This window comes from Lutjanus erythropterus, chromosome 14, assembly GCF_056507025.1.
Source record: "Lutjanus erythropterus isolate fLutEry1 chromosome 14, fLutEry1.hap2, whole genome shotgun sequence".
In the NCBI taxonomy this organism is placed as follows: Eukaryota; Metazoa; Chordata; class Actinopteri; order Lutjaniformes; family Lutjanidae; genus Lutjanus; species Lutjanus erythropterus.
Window position 1 is genome coordinate 33,938,619 of NC_139330.1, and position 19,584 is coordinate 33,958,202.

Genomic DNA, 19,584 nt, shown 5'->3' on the forward strand with positions numbered 1-19,584 from the left:
GTGTATCACATTTGATAGCCTGCCCAGCAGCAGATGTGGTTAACGTTAGCACGCCTGCAACCAGCGTCAAAGAAGTTGAACATTTCATGCATGATGAAACTTTAAGTGGGGTATTGACAGCTTCATCACCATCTTCAGGCAATGAATTTGCTATTTAAATGAGTTTCTGTTGAGGTAAATGGCCTTTTCTCACTGTCTTGGTTGTCGTTAGCTTAGCATTTTTAAGAACAGCGATGTAAATTCTAGAAAAAAAGCTATCATTTGCTACCAGCACCCAATTCCAGGTACCAGTATGGGTTAAAATATGAAGAGTATGCAACCCTAGTATGACATGATCTTGCCCCACCCCCTGCCCACCGAGCCTTTATTAGTGACAGGCCCTGTATTTGTTAATGTGTGCCACAGCCATGGAGAATATTTGAAGCTTTAAGATTATCTGAATCTTTTATTTGAGAATTTACGCTATGGACTGTGGAAAATACTCTGCAAAGATTCCCCAAACCTCAAACTGCAGCAAGAGGAGGTCCAATTAGCCAGAATAAGTCGAAACGGACACACACACCACTGTAATTATGCCAAATTATTTATAGCAGACCCTAAAACAGAGTGGAATTCCCCTTTAACAACAGGAATGTATTACAGACATACCAGATGCTCTCACAGCCCCCACAGATCTGCAGCCAGCACAAACAAACTCTCAAGAGAGAGTAGTAACGTGGCACCCACACGAAAGTCGCTACAACAGTGGCTATACCTGTACATGTGTGTGTAGGCGCGCGTGTGTGTAATTGAGGTACGCACTTTAGGACCATTCTGCAGCTCAGGCAAATCAGCAAATTTTTCGCTGGTGGGAATAGACCCTCCTCCCCCTGCTGCCATGGCAACCGGTGAACTGTGTGACCTGCCAGTGGACTTTGTGTGTGTGTTCATACAGTGGTGTGTGTGTTTTACAAAAAGGAAGAAGCAGCCAGAAGAGGACACACACCATGTCCAATGCATATTTCAAATACTGCAGCTCTCCACACGTCTCTCCCTGTGCATGTCCGCTTCGTACCTGGACGCTCCTACCTGTCTCTGTTTCTCTGTCTCGCTGCATCCCGGCCGATAGCGGACTGCCAGTAACGGTGCGTGGTGCCAGCTGTTGGCATGCCAGAGGCTTTGCAGCGGCGCTTGGCCGTCTCTGGTGCCTCGGCGTGCCGCTCTGCATTCCTCGGCTCTGCGGGGGATGTTTACATTTCAAAACTCTCCTGGTGGAAACTAAAGAGCCGGAGCTGACAGAGCCGAGTCAGAGGGTTCAGGAGCAGAGAGACAGAGACATGGACAGCGGAATACAGAGCAGAAATGTGAGGTTTTGTAATGGAGATGTCATTGCCTCCCGCAGGCACATCTCTATGTAGCATACATGTGTGTGATACTGAATAAGGAGACTTTATTGGTTTATGTAGTGCTGATACTCATATCAGTGTTTTTGATCTGCTACCTTAAATTTGCCAATAGCCGCGACCAGCTATTGGCAGGTACGTATGTGCTGGCATGGTATTATTTTTCTTCCCAAGACTGTTCAACCACGGTCCACCCTACTGTGCTGTGATTGGCTACTACTGCTGTGCTCTGATTGGCTGTGAGCGTGAATGTAGACTAGCACCTGGGAGAGGTTAAGCAAGGTGTTTGTGGGAGATGAATGGATCAAAAACAGGACTTTCACCAAGGAAACTACTCTTTGTGTTACATGTCACTTTTAACATTTTATAGACGTAGCTGACTTATTTTTTTCAGTCAGTCATAGCTTGGTTTGGGACTTGGGAATGTCCACGAAAGAAAAGGTGTTTTTTTGTTAAAATAGATCCTTTCACAACATTAGAAAGGCTCTCTGGCAATCACAAATTCAATGGACACATTAAAGGGATAGTTCACCCAAAAATGCAAATTCAGTCATTATCTACTCACCCTCGAGCCACCCGAGGGTCTGGTTTATTTTGTTAGCCCACAAAACACTGCTTGAGTTTAACAGGAAAACAGTGTTGCAGAATCTCCCAAACAATGGAAGTGAATGGTGACCAGCATTCAAAGGTTAAAACAACTGGAAAAAAAACAACATAAAATACCACCATACTGCTTGTCTGGCATAATCCAAGTCTCCAAAGGTCCCAGCATGCTGTTTGCACACTGTCACACCACACATACCCAGTTCAGATGGTGTGCACGCACACATGAACATGACTTTAAGCTAAGGGTCTACAGTGAAGATTCAGGTGAAAAACATGGTGTAAATAACATCGTTTTGTTTTGTTTTTTCAGTAAACCTGGCATGTCAGGGCTTTAGGAGACTTGGATTACACCAGACAAGCAGTATGGAGGCATTTTATGTTTTTATTCTGTTGTTTTTTTCATGTTTGAAAATCGGTCACCATTCATTTCCATTTGGATTCTGTAGTCCTGTTTTCCTGTGAAAATCCAGCAGTGTTTTGTGGACTAAAAAACTAAACTTGACCTTCAGTCGGCGTGAGGGTGAGTAGATAATGACTGAATTTTCATTTTGGGGTGAACTATCCCTTTAATACAAAACATTATACTCCACATGATAGTAAAACACTGTCCGTGTGACCATTTTACTGCACAAAGGGTACCTTTATTTTGATACTTTGGTGCATTTTGCTGATAATACATACTTTTGCTTGAATGCAGAATTTTATTTGATTAATAAAGCAGACCTGAGTACTTTTGCATTATCATATCGGTACACAACCATATAGAAAAGGTAAAAAATTCACTATATCAGCCACCATATCAGCAGTCAGTGAATTTTCTTCCTTTAAAATTGATATAAGTCTCAAAAATCCTTTATCAGTCAGACTCTAATTTCTATTTCAAAAAAGCAAAATAATGTAATTGTGTAACACTGTCTAACATTGTGTAACACCTAGTGCTGCAGCAAGACTAATCTGTAGACTGTGGCACATGTTTACATTTATTTTTACCATTAAAAATAAATGACAGTACATCATAGTTGAAGTAACACCTTTGCCTTGTTTGGATGTAGAAACAAAAAGTCTGTTAGCTGTGATGCAGCGTCAGACAACAGTGTTGTTGCCTTGTTTTGTCTGCCCCATGGACAAGATGAAATCCTAATGACTCCTCATCGTATCCTCTCCTCTCCTCTCTCCCCTGCTCTCCTCTCCAACTCGGTTTATTTTCGGTGTCTACGCTCAAATGTTTTTCATGCTCTAAATCAGTAAGCTGCGAGCACATTGCCATCATGATGCTGTTGCAGCCGTGTTGATATCACCAGTTAGAGGCCAGAAATTGAGGATTATATCATGATATAACCCACCAGCTACACACAGACATGCACACTCACACAACACCTGCATATCTATATGTGTTACACTTGATGACAATCTTGTAATTCCTTTAACACCTTATCTTTACTGTGACCCTCACAACCTGCAGATGTGAGGCTTGTTTTTCTGGTTTACTTTGAAAAATGTGCAGGATGCATCAACTGATTTTCACTTCAATCATATCATGTTCCCACATATCATAAATTCCCTGCAGCAGGAGAAGTGTTTACTGCAGGGTTCTTACTTAGTGAGGACTGCTTAAAATATACAGCAGCAGCAGGATTTGACATTAACGATGGTCCAATGGCCCCTGACCACAAAAAGTTACCCTTTGACCACCAGATATTTCATGTTTATTCTCATAACACGAGTCTCCACCAACACAATATTACAGTTCCACAAACATCCTGATTACTTTGCAGCTTTTCGTGGTAAAACAGCAGACAGTACTCGTCACTGACTAGCTACCAATATGTTTGGGCTACTGAAGTCTGGGTTTACTAAGCCTGCTCAATAAGGATGCACCGATTGACCAGGCAGAGACAGGAACCGGACGGTTTTTAGTGACCTGGTCAGTGTCACATATCCAATTCTGTGCTGGTCATATTCACATACATGTTCTGCACAATGGTCATGTCATGCGCACAGCAGACACACTGACTGCAATGTAACACCCACAAAATTGCTGATCACAGCTACATACACACAGACACATGTTTGCATGAAGTGTATTAGTGATAGAGTCCAAGAACAGGATAAAGAGAAAACAGACAGACAGGCAGACTGCTGTTCACAGACTCTCTGGCTGAAGAATAAATCACCTGTGTTGATGTGTCTTCTAAAAGATTTTCTCATCCAGACTCGTTTGACTTTTGCTTCTGTTTTTCTAAATGCAAAACTTTACTACAGTTAAGTTGGACTGTGTCAGTCTCTGGTTTGATAACATCTGCCTCCACATGAGATCATGTGAAATCACATCCTGCAAATTCCCACGAGATTCCTCATGAGATCTCGTGAGATCATGTTCCCTAAAACATAATATTAATATATTTAAACATCCATTTTAATTTTCCAAGAAAAGATGCAAAAATGTTTCTGAATGCTGTCAATTATAGTTCTTAGAAAGACTGAAAATTGGAATCTGACAAAATCAAAATTGGCAGGTCAGACCCTTCAAAAAATGGAAATTGCAATCGGCCTAGAAAATCGGGATCGGTGACCTCTACTACTCAAATTGCTATCATGATCCTTACAGAAGAACCAGTAATACAAAAGCCAGACTATGAAGAAACAAAATGTCAATGAAAATGCTGAAAACGTAGGAGTGAATGTAGAGATGTTGTACAGCTGTGTACTACTAACCACTGTATGATGTGATATAATCGCTATTATTGTTGTATGGGCTGGCTCAGGTTAAATCCTTTTATAAACATTAATTAACAAATACATACAGACAATGAATGTTACAGAACATGACGTCACCATCCTAGGGAAAAATGGTGTACGAAATGCAAAGTGTAATAGTAAAAAGTAGCCCTCTGAAGGACATTTGGTATGAGCAGAACAGAACCTCATCCTTTCACCAGCAGAGCATACCTCTGTGGTCTGTCTCATCTTGGTGCGTCTTTTTGGTTTTGATACATCATTTTGTCTTGTTACTTAAGATCTTTTATGTAGTTTTTAGCATTGTTTTGTCTTTTTCATCTTGGTAGTTTTTCATGTTGTTTTGTCTTATATTTCACAGCTTTTTTTGTCTTGTTAGGTCTTTTACATTTTCTTGTCTTGTTACACTTTTTTTTTGTCTTGTTAGGTCTTTTTGTTTTGTTACATATTTTTCGTCTTGCTAGGCCTTTTTGTCTTTGTTTTTTTGTTTGTTTTGTTTGTTTGTTTGTTTGTTTGTTTGTTTGTTATTTACATATTTTTACATTCAGATTACCAAAAATGTATTCTGGCCGCCAAATTTAGCGGATCAGTGGGACCAGTGCTTCAACATATTAGTGTCTACCCATGATCAGTGAAGAGAAAGTACTGTATGTGAAAAACTGATAAAGCTACACATCAACCAGAGTAGAGTGAGATCATACACACAGCAGAGACATGCTCACTCATACACAGTGATGTCATGGTTAGCAGCAGAGTGGATGTAAAGCAGGATCATGTTAGGCCAGAGAATAAAAGCAACATTAAAGTAACATGGCAGCGTGTGTGTGTGTGTGTGTGTGTGTGTGTGTGTGTGTGTGTTATGGGATTAATATCTGTCCCATCTGTTTATGTAGACACTGATGTCATGTATATGATGGGGCTAATGTGTGTTCCTGTACAGTACATGTAGATGAACAATGCGTGTTGTCGTCCAGTGTTAGTGCATGTGTCGGGCGTGCTGCTGCTTTACGGACAATAATGGTATAAAGAGGATAGTGCATTCCATGTCAGGAGGGCACATGCTAAAGAGAGGGCATATGTAATCTTCCTGTTGGTCAGGAGGAGGATTGTGCTGTTGATTTCATGGTATTAACTCATGTGTAAAGCATGGAGAGAGACACACAGGACTGTACAACGTACAGCAGGAGGTTGGAGGAGTGATTGAAAACAGCTCTGTATTCACAGCTGATGTGCCAAGAGTTGGGGGTTGATCGCAATTTGTTTAATCTAATCAAAGATTTGAATCTTCAACTTTAGCAGCATCAGTATTATAAAAACATAAAAATGTGCAGACAACACTTGAGTATGAGAATAATTTGAAATATACAGAGACACATATCTTCTAGTAATTATTGCTTTCGTGTCTCGTAATTATACAGACAGATAATTACAGATAATTATGGGATCCTTTTCTTTTAATTATGAGATGTTCAGTTGCGATTACAAGATACAGAGGTAATGATTATGAGAAAACTTAACAGTATTTTCTTAATTTAATTTTTTCTTTGTTTTTAAATGCCTAGGATGCTGTTTAAATCACAGTTATAGTAGCCTGGTTACAGAAAAGTTACCTGAATCCTGTTTGTTAAGTTAATAGATGCCTTGTTTTGATCAGTCAGAGCTTAGCAAGAGTAGAAATGAGCATGTTATATTCAGGACTCTCTAAAAACTGTGTTTTTCATGTGGGGAGGATGCCATACGACCTGTGAGTGTTGTGTGCTCGATGCACATTCTCATCAGCTTCATAGATGTACAAAGGAGTGCAGCATACAGCGTTGGAGGCAGCTACAGTTCATTTCTATGACAGCTGCTCTGTGGCACATGAAACCAACTTCCATGTCAGTATGACCCATAGAGAGGCGAAGTCACACCCCTTCCAGTGAGCCCCATGGGACCTAAGTTCAGAGAAGAGATCACTGGTAGTCTCTATCGAGAGACAAAATATATTTTCCATCTGAATGGTGCCACAAGTCACACATAAGTACTTCGTCAATTTAAAATATAATCTTACAAGTCAACAAAGTCGCAGTTTGCTGTAGGTTTGTCATAGTGTAGTTGAGTTTAATGTGAAACCGCTCAGTGAACTACATGTCTTGTCTCACTGTCACTGCCCCTATAACGTTATCTTATTTGACATGTTTTATCTAGTGACGTCTGGTCCTTTTATCATACATGAAGAGAAAAAACAAGTGGAGGGGGAAAATCATGACGTCACTCAAGTGACTTCTGGGTGTGTAGTCTTTCTAATTACGTATCTTCATATGTCTAAACAGTTTTATGACAAACTTATCTTTTACACTAACAACCATCATATGTCTAATTCAAACAGGAACAAAAAATGTGCAACTAAATAGTGCTAAATCGTATGATGGGCTAAATTTTTTGTGTGTGTGTGTGGGGGGGGGGTCTGTATTCTAATATCAAATTCCAAGTTATTAGGTGTCTGTTTCTTTCTACATAGCTACATAGCTAATTACAATACAAAAATGGAAGGCATTTGACCACGACTGGAGAAGCTTTCCTGTCCCAGCTGAATGACAGACTTGGGGTGGACATTTACATCCATATTTCGGCTATCCAGTCATGTGCTGAGGTGCAGAGAGTCTGATTGTTTTGTGGGTCACAGATGCCTCACATTAAAACCAAGGTTACTAAAACAGCCAGTCTGTTCACAAGCAGCTTTTCTCTGTTTCCTTCCTGCTCAGCTGCTGTTGTTCAGCACACTGTTACCATATGCAGTAACAGCTAGTTGACACACCTACACACTTGCACTGTGTGTGTGTGTATATAAATGCACTAAATCATTCTCACAGTCACCAGTTTGTCATTCATGCTGTTGTCACAATTGTTGTATCATCTCTCCTCTTCTAGTGTGCATCACTCATATCTGGGGTGTCCCTCTCTCTCACACAGACACAGTTATGTCCTGTCTCCTGTCTGTGAGCAGCAGTAGACGGACGCTGAACAGTGCTGTTCATATGCATTAACTGGAAATTATTAACACAGACACAGCATGTGTGTGTCTTGTGATTTTTTTCAGTTCGACAAGTATACAAAGTCATAACCAATGACATAACATTTAAAATCGTGTGAGCAGCAAAACGGGAACTGCATCTTAATCTGACTATACAACAATGTGTTGTATAATGATGACTAAATCTGTTGTGTTCCTGAGTCCTAAAAATGCTTCCTCCTTTCCTTGCCTACCTAATAATAATAAAGCCAACAATCAACACAGATCAGCAGCAATAACAAATGTTTAAATATTGAGGACCTTTCAAAGGAAAAGGTCACTGTATTTTTGCCTGCACCATTTGAATGACCTGACTTACATCTGGTGTTAACATACAATCTGTAACTAGGTATCTTGCACGTGTTAAAGTTGTATTCTTTAACACTGTTGATTTGAGGACACTGGTGGTTGCCAAGGTAACAGCAGGTGCAGTTTAATGCTACAACAAACACTCCTTCAACGCCTACTTTGTTACCCATACAACACCTTGTGTCTGTTTACAGTGCAGCCAAACAAACTCCATGTACTCATAAAGAAGTCAGTCAGTAATTGTGTTACTAGTTTTCCACACGCTAGCATGTTGTGCACCCACAGTAAAGTTGGAGTTGGAGGTGAGCAGCCTGTCGCCTGTTTATCGTTTGTTTCATGACTCCTTGGCAAATGGATGTTACTGCATTATGCTGTCATCACAAACCCAACACTTTGTGTATCTGTTTCAAATTAAAAGCCCTCTAGCATTTCAGTGGACAGAATCCCTTTTTTATTTCTTAACAAGGCTTTTAGTGTGAAACATTTGCAGAGAGGTGTTGTGGAAACTTCAGTGACATGCAGAGTTCCCATATGGTAATTCAAACTGCAAACGTGTATGTTACTACGAAGTACAGTTCAAATGAGACATCACCTCACATTAATATCCAGAACAACAAAGTGTTGAAAGTGAAACGTGTGATTGTATTCTAGAATTTGTTAAATTAAAGCAATGGAAATGCACATTATCCTTATTTGGCATGTACATTATACGAGAAGCACGGGGAGTCTATCCAACCCTTGATTATTTCTCATGGCTTCTATTTGGGACTGGCCTCTATTTGATCATGCCCCTGGCCATTATTAGAGACCCAGCTTAAATTTGAGCAAATAGGGTTCGTACTCACATAGAAATGCTTGCAGAATGCAGATGCATGTATTTTTTGCTGGAAATAATGCTGCCCATAAATAGTATCAAACATAGGGTTTGACATTGAAAATTCAGATGCATTCAAAGTTTTGATTGTCTAAATGTGTATGTTGAAAGTAAGTCAAAATCTAGATTTATAAATAGTTTGATGCTCTTTTCATAGAAAGTATTACTTTGAAATACTGCAACGAGGGAATTAATTTCATTATGCCTTTAATAAAGCAACAAGAACAGATCAGAGAACAGCAAAGCTGTTAGATGAATTTGTTAATATGATTCATTATTGCAACACCCACTTATTACCTATAACATGTGCACTGAAGAGTAAAGGGTGAGGAAACAAGTGAGGAAAGAAAGAGAAAGATTAATAAAAGGGAATAAAATGGAAAGAATGAAGATAACAACAGAGTGGGCAAACAGATTGAGCCGTCTAGGTTGAGCTGCCCTCCGCTCTGCTCCTCCATAAACTGTTCCTGTGAGTGTCTCCAGCCTCCGGCCACAATTAGCACCAGAGGTGGCTCAGTGAGGTGGGGCGCCGAGTTCACACCAGCCCACCCCTGAGCTACAGTAGCAGGGCAGCTAACCTCTGTGCTCATGGTTCCCAGACAGTGTTTCCTAATGATTTTGGTGATCAGACTTTTCATCTGGTGTTATCATCAGGTCAAATGTTCAAGCTGTCACAAACCATCTGCTGTATTTTGTAGGGCTGCATGATTTGGTTTAAAAAAAGAAACCAACATATTGCACTAAAAAAAAAAAAAAAAAGTCTTGATCTGGAGAGCAAGAATTTTAGGCAAGAGCATCTCTGCAACACTACAGCACTTCATTATTATTAACTTAATTATTATGCTGTTTTGTCCTTTATCAAAAGTTGTTGCTCCTGCAATTTCAATATTGCACTATTCATATTGCAACATATAGTATTTTGATTGATTGGGTAGCCCTGATATTTTTTGTTAAGTGCTAATTAGCATTAGCATGATGATGTTAGCATTAAGCACCACTAGGTATAAGTACAGCCTCACAGAGCAGCCTTTTTGCTTAATGTGATCTTTTTTCTTTAATTTTTGTATTCTGGTACATATATGAAGTTTATGTCTATTATCAGACTCATAACTATAGAACTACATGCAGTGATATACTTAGATTACTGTATGTGAACATGTCGTTACAGCCTGTTGTCATTCCCAGCTTGTCAAATACCAACATTTTGTCACTGCGCTCGGCGACTCATACAGACGTTCACTGTACCAGGCCTTCAAGTGACTTCAATGTAAACCCATCCGCGGCTTGTATGAGACACACGGGGCTTTTCAACATGGATAATGGCTCAAAACAAATAGAGGAGTATGTGCAGGGCTTTCTGGACCAGGTTCACAACACGTGAAAACCAAAATGTTACTAAAAGTTTGAAGGTACATGACTTGTGTCATGTGACTTTCATCCTGTGCGTCACTTCACTGACGTCACGTGAGATACATAATGCATCTTACTTACTTGTAACCCCAAACACGCTTTTGTCTTTTAACTGCTCAAATAGTTTTGTTGTCCAAATCTATCCAAACTTCACCACTTTCATGACATTAACCAAATGTGAAAAAGGCTTTTTGGAAGCATCTCATACAGTCATGAAAGGATTAGAGATCAGTATTAGATGTTGAAGGGTGGTAACAGAACGTCTGTGTGTGGTGAGCAGGGATGACTACAGGTTGTTAGTTATCAGCTTCACACTAAAATTACTTAGACTTTTAAAGGAGCCATATATAAGACCCTAGTGTTAAAAAAAAATGACTACAGTCAAAATAGCAAGTTGGAGCTGTAGACTATTTTAAATTGGTTGAATCTCTATTTAAAAAAGGTTGAAGAGGTTGTCTCAAAGCTCAGGCAGGTGACGACCAGTCCTACACTGTGAGTTGATCAGCTGTTTATAACTTTCAGTTGTCTGTCGATGTAAAGTTCAGCTGAAATTATCCTGAAAACAAAATCACAGCTCTGAAATAACATACTCTGGACTCTGAGTAAGTGTATGTCTGTCTCACTGCCTGCCAAACTCCATTAACATACTGCTCAATTCAAGCGTTACAAACATCTACGACTTCTTAAAGATTATTGATGATTTCTTACAACTCATAAACAGACACTCATTTGGAAACATTTTGCATTAATTTGAACTCTAATTAACATGAAACGGGCTAAATAAAATAGCTGTTCCCCCTAGAATGTAAATTTCAGAGGAAAAGATTCTGGCTGTAGTGTTGTTTTCTCAGAAGCCAGTATTTCAGCTCAGCATGTTTCCTTAATCTCTGATGACACATCATGGTCTTTTTATTATTTATTACAGTTATATTCCGTATTTCCCCTTTAAACATATTATATGCAGCCTAGACATTACAACAAGCCAAATTTAGCCTGTTTTAACTTGACTCTGGAGTTCTTTCAACTTGCAGATCACTCAATCTGTGTTTACTATGATATGATATGTATGATATGTTATGTGGGCTCTTGACAAGAACGGACCTGCTTTATGAATTTCACAACTGAAGTCATGGGACTGAAAAGATAAGGCATAACAGCCAAGAAAGTGACAGCGATAACAACACAACATCAGGAAATGTATTGGACACATACCATAAACACACTCCATCATCCACAGGTGAGACACTGACGAAACATTATATTGATTTCTGTCCTGTATAATATGAGTCCCAGGTCAGAGCGGGTCATAATCTGATTTCTTGCTGCCCACGTTTGCTGCCTCACTGATTAAATGCCAGTATTACCATGTAACCTTTAGCTGGAAAGTAGCACACACACACACACACACACACACACACACACACACACAGCCAACAAGTTTTCAGTGTGTAGTTCTCTCCATCTGCAACAAAAAGTAGCTCTTGCTGTCATTCATCTCCCTCAGATGGATATATGCAGGCCTCCATGCACAGATGCGTTTACGTTCACACACGATTACCTGTTGAGGCAGAGCTGACCCTGTGTGGCGTGATTTAAACATCCCCCGTCTCTTCTTTTTTTTCCCCCCTCCTCCTCACGCTATCACTACACGAGTCAGAAATAGACGTGTTTCCATGAATATGACGTCTCCCTGAGGGCGAGGACACCGGAGCGTTTTGTGACGCAGAGCGTACAGATAGCGGGAGAAAGCCTATTCCTGTCCAGAGCTTGTTAAAAGCCTGTCACAGTGATGAACTTGTCATTGAGGAGAGGAGGGTGATTGATCGGGAACGTGTCCTGTAGGGGAGCTCTCTGAAGCCATGTCATGTCTTGATCTGATATGGTTCTCTGCTGGGGTTCACTGATGGAGACGAGGAAAAGATGTGAAGAGAGAGCATAGACCAGGGGAAATATGTGGTGTTTTGCTCATTTTGTTGTCTTTTTCTCTTCAAAATGAAGTGTTAGAAACTACTTAAAAGGAGAAATCTTTCATATATTTGCTGTAATAAATCATAAAATGACCAGGATATGTCATCAGAGATCAAGCAAACATGTTAAGTTGAAATACTCCCTTCATCTGACATGAATGCTGCAGCCGCGGTGTCCCCCTTTGATATTTCCTCTCTGGATCAGTTTTGTATGTTTGTTTCATATTAATCAGAGTTCATATTAATGCTGGATTTTTGCTGAACGAGTCAGTGTCTGTTTATGAGCAGTGAGACAGACAGCCACTGAACTCACACAGTGTGTTATTTCAGAGCAGTGGGCTTTTCAAGATAAAAGGCATTACTTTACATTGACACACAACTAACAGGTATGAGCAGCTGATCAACTCACAGAGGAGGATCTGTTGTCGTTTGTTCGTCCATTTACAAGGTTGCATGCATCCTGCACTCCTGCGGTGCTCCTGCGGTGCTCCTGCAACCTGCATCTATTTGTAGCAACTAAGGAGGAATATACAACCATAGATAGGATAGGATTACAACCAATTTTTAATATACAGTCTATGGCTCCAACTCAGTATTTGGATTGCAGTACTCATTTTTGCACATGGCTACATATTGCTCCTTCAAAAGACACTTCCATTTTCTTAGAACATGGGTTGTAATTACTTATTTTTGTTGTTTTCTTCTCTCATATTCACCAAGTTAACCATTGAGAGTGTGGCAACATCAAGATGAGATTACATCTTTTACGCTGTTTCCGTCTAGTTACATCGTTTTCACCTTGTTTCATCTATTGCATCATTTTTGTCTTGTTACATCTTGTTACATAATTTTCATCTTGTTAAATCGGTTTTGTTTGCTGTCATTTTTGTCTCGTTACTAGTATTTGTACTAGTAACGAATTGTATTTGCAATTTATTTTCAATCCAAAAAGTGACTCATTGTTATGAACATGAATAAATAAAATTGGTATGACTCCATTAAAAGACAAGACAAAGTAGTTAATTCTTATCCTGGGGCCACAGCAAAGAGCAGGGCTGCACTGAGGTTAGTTGGCCTGCTACTGTAGCTCAAGGGTGGGCTGGTGTGAACCCGGTGCCCCCCTCACTGAACCACCTCTGGTGCTAATTGTGGCCTGTGGCTGCAGACACAAGAACAGTTTATGGAGGAGCAGAGTGGAGGGCAGCTCAACCTGGATGGTCATTGTTCCCGATCTGCTCCTCTATTCCCTGTCTTCTTTTTCTTTTCTTTTGTTTTTTGTTGTCTTTTTAAAGTTATTTAAATGGAAAGAGCCACAATAAGGACATGTTTATTTGTATTTATTCGACACTGATGTTAGTGAGCGATTTGCAGGAAAGTGTTGTAAATGGAGTCGACCTCTCTTCGTGCTTCCCCCTCGTTTTCTCTCATTTCTACACTTTTCTTTCCCAATGACGAATGTCCGACGTGTTAGGTAATACCACCCACTTACTTGTAAGCACTTGTGGCAGAAAATAAATGCAACCACATGCTGCCGTTTGTGTATGTGTGTGTGTCTAGTTGCATGCTTTCTTATGCACTAAACTGTTAAACACTAGCAGGCGTAAGGCCACAGGGTCGAGCATTTTAAACTTACATCATATTTCTCCCTCATACTCGCTGCATGTACATGGCGTGCGGACCGTGTCCGTCTTAAGCCGCTCAGTATAGAAAATAAATACACGAGGCAGAGACTGCTTGTGTTAAACACTGAACCCAAATGACACTGTCAGAATGGCACTTTGTCAGGGTCTCTCTCAGCCTTAGTGCTGTGCTTACCTCCCAGTGCATTAAACTGCCATCTTTAGGATTAGGACAGCTACCACAAAACTGGCATACTGTGTGTGTGTGGGGGGGGGGGGGGGGGGGACTGACAAATACTGCCAAGTATACTGTGTCCGGGTAAAGTAAAGGAAACATGGATTATGTGTGTGAGACTTTTAAAGTCTGTGCAAAGGGAGAAGGGAGTTTTTTCTAAACACATCATACAGAAAATAGTTGCTGAAACCATAAACTATGTAGTGCTGAATTTTGGAGTTAGACCATTTAACTGCTGTTCATGATTTCTGTGTTCAAAATGTTTTGGGTGGACCAGAAACATGGCTTGGTTATGTGCCAGAGCCATGGTCCCCCAGCACTATATAAGCACCATGAACTGGCACCTGAACCCCTCATTCTCCCTGATGGTACAAATGTACCTTTAGCGATTGTCTCTGTCCAAATCAGCCCAGCAATTCAGTTCAGCTCACTTCAGTTCCAACAACCCAACACAGAGGGAAAAAAATACCATCCTGTCACTGTCCTCTGGCTCTGGTGGCTCAAACATGTCTGGACATGTCCAATAAAGCTGTTAGACAAATGGATACACCCCCAACATTTCAGATCAGAAAAAACTTTTATATACTCAGACTTTAATCATTCAACTTTTTCATCTTGGCATGATTGGACAGACACATTCTGGTTTCTGTATTGCTAATATAAGTTGTGTAGCCTCTGTGGACAAGTTATGTGATGAAGTATCTGCCAACATAAGTAATTTCTGATAATTTCAGTATGCATACTGTCATTATGTACAGTTAAAAGTCAACTTTATCGTGACATATGCAACCATACAAGCACAATTATACAGTCACTTCTGTCTCTGAGTTGAACTCATCCTAGTATTAGAAACAGTGGGCTGGGAGACTGAGTCTACTTCTAAGACAACACCTTGGTCAGTGGTACTGACAGGCACAGGGAGAATATGCAAACTCATTTCAAACCCACGACCTCCCTGCTGTGATGCAAAAAAAAAAACCCACTGCACCACCATTCAATAACCGTGTGTTATATCCCTGAATTGGCTGCCCATTTAGGGCTGCAGCTCACACTTACTGTCATTATCAACTTACCTGATCATTTTCACTATTAATCAAGTAGTTGTTTAGTTTATAGAATGTCAAAAATTAGTGACACATGCTCATTGCAATTTCCTGGAGCTCAAAGTGACATCTTCAGGTTGCATCTTTTGTCCAACCAACAGCCCAAAAACCAAAGACTCTTCATTTACTGTCAATGAAATTATATAGCTTTTCTTTATAGAAATTATAAAGAAAAGCTGCAATTATAACATTTCAGAAGGTGCAACATTTTTGCTTGAAAAATGTCTGAAATTACTCATTTATTATCAGAACAGTTGGCAATTCATTTACTTTAAATTGACTGATCCACTAGTCATCGTAGCTCTATCATCATTGCAGGTGCAGACCTGCTGGAAGCTCACTGCTAATACCCAGTAGCCACTGGCCTAGCCCACTTTATCTGTTGTTGACTTGTTTATGTTGTTTATTTTATATCTTTATATTAATTTAGTTTTTGTATATAGTTTGGTTTTCACAACCTCACCAAAACCAGCCTGAGCTAGAAGAGGTCCCTTAGTAGAATGCAGGTACCCACCAGGCAACAGATGGTGAAGCACCAACTGCAATGCCACCACAACTGCCAGATGCAACCAGCTGAGATCTGCAAAGTTCCACCAAAATTAACATGACCTCCACAAACACTGTCCTAAGCTGATTTCAAACTGAAGCAGTTGTTGATCACTTGCGGCCCCTAGTGGCTGATTAAGAAGAGTGAGAAGTCAGCTGTCAGTGGTAAAAAATGGCTAAATGGAAGTTCTCACTATACATGTGATTCCAGTAAATCATTTTCTGAGAATCATGCTGTCTTCACTAGTACACTATTTTTACAGAGGAGTTGTAGCCAAAAATGTTTTTACTGGTGTCACTGTGACCTGGACCTTTGACCACTGCAATGCAAAATCTAATCTGTCCATCCTTGACTCCAAATGAGAAATTCCATCCAAGCATTCCCGAGATATCGCCTTCACAAGAACTGGACAGACATGAGGGACCTTGACCACCACCAAAATCTAATCAGTTCATCCCTGCACTGATAAAGCATGCGCACAGTCACGCACGCATGGGAGCAATGCATGATCCCTTGTCACAGATAACTGTTATTAGTGTCATGTAAACTTAAACATGAAGATTGTGTGTCTACCTTTCACCACTCTGCCAATCCTTACACTGATAATCAGTGATACCAGTTTTCATGTCAACATTTTCCAAAGACTTTGACCCTTTTGTTTCCAGACTGTACCATGAACAACAGAATATTGTGGCTGTTGGGGCAGAAACCTCCCATCTATGTAATGTTACAGTACGTCTACAGCTACTTTTATCTGGATCAAACAGTCATAACATGCAAATATACATAAAATTATGTCTGTGGTGATAGTAAAAGTATGTCTTTGTGAGACTGACATTTCTCTGACTGCTGCTCCAACTCCTTTTATCTATTTAATTTACATTCTTTCAAACTTTGCTATTTCTGTCTTGACATTTCATTATTTCTTGCTCGATATGGTTGGATGGAGTCACTCGAATGGGTGGTGGGAGGTCACAGTACAACTTCCTGCAACTGTCTTACAGTAGAGGTAGCTTATTGACAATTTTGAGACTGTGTTAACCCCCAAATCAATACTCCACGGTTTTGTTATTACACACCCTGCATCACTACTTCTCATGTCTATGCCTGTCAGCCAATATACACAACTGTTTCCACATATTGGCATCACCTCTGTTGCGTTCACTGACCATACAAGATTCCAAAACTGCCATCATCTTTAGGAACAAACAGCTCAATTAGAGGAGAATTGTTTGGGGCCACAGCCTCCAATCAGGCAATGCCCATGGTTAGGCTAGCTGTAAAGTATTTGGCAGAAGATACTTGTGATTATGTATTTTTCCAGGGATAACAAGGCAGTGATGGGAGGTTTTAAGGGGAACAACCCAACACCAAATCCACTGACCCACTGCCTCTGAAATATCACTGTATAATAACATTCTTACATCTGACAAGTCACTGTTAGGTTAGTCTTTTCTCTGTGTTGCCTTGAGAAGAGTCGTAAACCTCGACAGCCGGACTGTAGTGTCCATCATCTGTTTCTGACAGCGCTCCCCCTCTACACATTGCATGTGTGTATGTGTGTGTATAACTGTCCATCACAACAGATGCTAAGCATGCTTTGTCATAGATAGAGGAAAAGCCATCTGTCATCTGCATAAAGCAGCGTCTTTTCCGCTGCTCTTAAAACACAGCGGCCTCCTCACATCCCTTTAATGATGTATAGGATTTGGAGGATTCTCTCCCTCTTTCTGTGTGTCTTTGTCTCTACTGGAGCCACAGAGCTCTTATGTAATGCTTGTGGTATTACATAAGTGTTGGGGGTGGCAGCAGCCTGGGTTGGGGGTGGGGGGTTGACTGTTGTTTCTCTGCCCCTGGAGTGACGAGCCGTCCGTCTCCACTCGGGTCAATCCACATTGATCTCACACAGCTTGGGGATTTGACAACTGACCGTGTGTGTGCGTGTGGCTAAAGCTTTGCCTCACATTTGTACATTTGTATCCTTCTCAGAAATAACCAAAATCACTGCACAGATTCATCACACATTATTTACAGTATAATACCTAAGCCATGTGTTCTGCAAGCTGAACGTTTTTTCTCAGGATCACCATCGGAGCGAGTAACTTTGCAGATTGGAAACAATAAAAGAAGCCGGAGGACTTTAAAAGATTGGTGCAGCCAAATTACAAAACAAATTTATACCAAAATTTCCTGCATTGCTACAATTTGGAGGAAGCAACCCTTGAACAAAACAAAACAAACCATGATATTTTCCTAAACCTAACCAAGTAGCTTTTGTGCCTTCATTCTGAAAGTCTACCCAATTATTTTATAGCTCCATCTATGTCAGGTGACATAGCATAGCGAGCAGTACAAGTCAGCATTTGAAGGAGATAGGGTGGATAGATGGGTCAAACACCCAGGAGACCAGGGTTTGTGCAATAGCCAAGATTGACTTCTTTTTAACTTGCAACACAAGAACGCAAGTTACACATCTACAAGTTATGCATATTCAAGTAAGTTACGCTGCATGCTTGACCCTATGTAACTACTTGTACTTATTTTAACCCAAATCATGATCTTTTCCTAAACCTAACTGAATAGTTATTTTGCCTAAACTTAACCAAGCAGCTTTGTGCCTTTGTTTGATTGTACAAAACTGCTGGAGCGTCACAGTTTGAAGCTTAGGACCACCGACCAAGCTGCCATATTTAACAAGTTGGGAGAATGTGTTGCATACAGTATATCAGCCAATAAATTATTATTGAATTTTTCTGTTCTTCCAAATATCAATATCAGTATCTGCCTCAAAATTCAGCATCACTCAGATTACATTTCTTACATTTGCCATGCATGTAAATTTTTTTATTTTGATTATTGCTGTACATGTTCTTCAAAACTAATTGAACAAGATAGTTATGGAATGTAACATTACATTGTTTGGTAGCAAAACGTTAATAAAAGCTTACATTGTTTTCTAGGTATAAAGAAAGTTAAAAAAAAACAAAAAAACAACGTCATTTGCTACCTAGCTAAAAAGTTAACATAATGTTACATTCTTTTGTGGTAAAAAAAAGTTAATATATCTATTGCAAAAGTTTAAAAAAAAACAACAACATCATGTACTAGCTAAAAAGTTATCAAAATATTATGTTGGTTGTTTGCTAGCTAGCTAAAAAGTTAGATAATGTTACATTGTTTGGGAGCAAAAAAGTTAATTAAACCTTGCATTATTTCTAACTATCTCGAAAGAAAAAAAACATAATTTGCTAGCTAGCTGAAAAGTTAGCAAAATGTTACATTGTTTGGGAGCAAAAAAGTTGATAAAACCTTACACAGTTTTGTAGCTCTCTAGAAAGAAAAAAGCAGAGCATTGTTTGCTAGTTAGTTAAAACATTATTTAGCCTAGCTAGATTAATTTTGATGGCTCAACAGAGGAGCTCTAATTTCGCCTCCTTTGGGAGTATAGAGGGAGAGAGAGTGGACTAAGAATGGATGTGCTTCACCAATCAGAGTTTTGTAATAAGAACGTTGTGAAGAGTCAGGGGAGCAGTGTAAAGATGTTCAAATGAGTGGAAAGGGTTCTCGTGTTTTAGTGGTGGTTCTTATGGATCAGTGAAACATTTGATGTTTTCAAATCTCTTTCGGGGGTAAAGCTGATGGTGCTGTATTTGACACAGGCCAATGATCAGAGGAGGAGGTGTGGAAGGTGACAGTAAAAGGAAGAAAGCCTTACATCCCTGTGACTTCAGAACTCAAAGCTGA

The 19,584-nt window shown here is 39.9% G+C and overlaps 1 protein-coding gene across 1 annotated transcript in view; it reads left to right on the forward strand.

The window, feature by feature from the left end:
• The window catches only part of LOC146315857 (sodium/potassium/calcium exchanger 3-like), a 119,591-nt gene that overhangs the window by 69,373 nt on the left and 30,634 nt on the right, over positions 1-19,584 (forward strand). The window lies entirely within an intron of this gene.